At 47.4% G+C, this 2,116-nt stretch overlaps 1 protein-coding gene across 2 annotated transcripts in view; it reads left to right on the forward strand.

The window, feature by feature from the left end:
- Abl1 (ABL proto-oncogene 1, non-receptor tyrosine kinase) overlaps window positions 1–2,116 on the forward strand; it is a 110,722-nt gene that overhangs the window by 66,373 nt on the left and 42,233 nt on the right. The window lies entirely within an intron of this gene.

A 2,116-nucleotide genomic window follows, 5' to 3' on the forward strand; every position in this document is an offset into this window, starting at 1 on the left:
AGAGAGAGAGAGAGAGAGAGAGAGAGAGAGAGAGAGAGAGAGAGAGAGAGAGAGAGAGAGAGAGAGAGAGAAGGAGAGAGAGCCGGGGCTCTGGCGCTGGCGAGGCCCAAGAGCATGGTGTGGCTCCTGCCCAGAAAGTTTGAAAAAGCCAGCGCCACAGGGCTTAAGGTCCTTGTGAACCCACGTTGTTGCGTTTCCACTGCCAGCTGGGAATTGTGTGTCACAAAGGTGGACCTTCACCAAGTGCCGCGTACAAAGGGATCCCGCTCTACCATTTATGGGTACAGAATTTCGTGTGAACTTTCCACCCCCACCCCACCCCCAACTTTCTGCAGACCATAAAGAGGTCTTGGGGATTGTCTCTTTTCAGAAGGGAAAGAATGATTTTGTTTGTATTTCCAGTAGTTTTGAGAGCGTCCAGTTTGGTGCTTGTTCGGGGAGCCCTCATGTTTTGTTCTTTGCATAAACTTAGAGCCAGGGGCCTGTTGCTTTTGCCTGCTTTACACCCCCCCCCCCCCCGCTCCTCCAATTCCATGCCTTCTTCCTGTTGACTTTAGTGTTTGGGTCTAAAAGGATGGCAAGGGAAGAAAAAAAAAAAAAAAAAAAAAAGGATGGCAAGGGAAAAGGGTGAGTGGAGGGTGCTGGGTACTGGACCTTGGCCAGGCCTGTTAGAGTATAGCTGACCTTCGTGGTGACTGCTGCCTTCTTCAGAAGGGCAGAAGCACTCGCAGATGTGTGGTGCCCTGGCTTTTCTGGCCATTTCATGTAAGAATTAAGATAGGAGTAAAAATGTAAAGTTTACTTCAGAACAACTTGGATTTCTACTGTAAAGAATTAAAGGATTTTCAATATTTAACCTGCTTCCCCCGACCCCCTTCCAAATCTTTGACTCAAAGGCCTACAGGGCCCCACATAACCCATCTCAGACTTAAGTGCCCAGCACAGGTAGAGTGTATTCTCCCTTTGCTATAAGGGAGTATGAGGGACTTCGCTATAAGTTGCAGTATGACTCTAGCCCCTCCGGGGGATTTCAGGGACTGGATTCTTTAGAGGAGCTTGGTGTGGATGGCATGAGCTCAGGGCCTACCATTTAGAGGGAGGAAGATGGTTTATTTGTCCCCAAAATTGGCATCTGAGCGGCCAGAATCGTCCTCAGTTAATGCATTGCTTATTTTTTCCAAGTTGCTCCACATTCTCCACACATTTCTCCTCCCCATCTGTATCCAGTTAGTGAGAGGCACTATCTCCATTTTGAGGCCGCTGGAGGCGGAGATGAATGGACTTTTGTAACTGCAGAGTTAGGGCACGTCACAGCTTTGCTAAGGTATCAGCTTGTTCCTGGGGTAACGTGGGATTTAGTGCAGAGCTGTTGGTTTAATTCTTGTTTTAGGAGGGAGAAAAAAAATCCATTCTTCTTCCAGCATAACCCTTAAAGTGAATTCTAGCTTTGCCAAGTTCAAAGAACTGTTGTCCTCGCTTTGGTATTATAGGCCTTGTCCAGGAAGGTGTCTCTCTAGGAGCTCTTTCTGTTCACTGAGTTTGAAAAGGTAGAAGGACTTGTTCTGTAGCTGATGGAATCAAGCTGGCCTCAGTATAATTATGTCTTGAAGTCAGAAGTGCTGTCTGTCTCTGGGGAGGAGAGCTGTTGCCAGAATCTGGGAAAGTAATCTGGGCCTTTCATTTCTTGCTTACATCCTAAATCAATCAATCATTGACATCCACTCAGAGGCCTGGGCCTCACAGGCCAGGGATAAAATTGAGTATGGTTAATTTTCCATTATTACCAAGTGCATGCTCCCTGCTCCTGTGTAGAGAAGGCATGGTCAGCACAGACAGCAGCAGCAGTTAGATGGCCTTAGTGGGCCAAGCATTGTCTACATTTCACATGACCCCACTTCCTGACTTCTTATGGTGGCCCTGACTATCTCATCTTGTAGATAAGAAACTAAGGCACCAAAAGGTTAGGTGACATCTCTGAGATGACAGAATCAGCAAGTGGTAGTCCCAGGATTTGAACTTGTACCATCTGGCTCCAGGGAATTACAGAGAGAGAGAGAGAGAGAGAGAGAGAGAGAGAGAGAGAGAGAGAGAGAGGGAGAGAGGAGAGAGAGAAAGA

The sequence above is a fragment of the Mus pahari genome, chromosome 3 (genome assembly GCF_900095145.1).
Source record: "Mus pahari chromosome 3, PAHARI_EIJ_v1.1, whole genome shotgun sequence".
Classification (NCBI taxonomy): domain Eukaryota; kingdom Metazoa; phylum Chordata; class Mammalia; order Rodentia; family Muridae; genus Mus; species Mus pahari.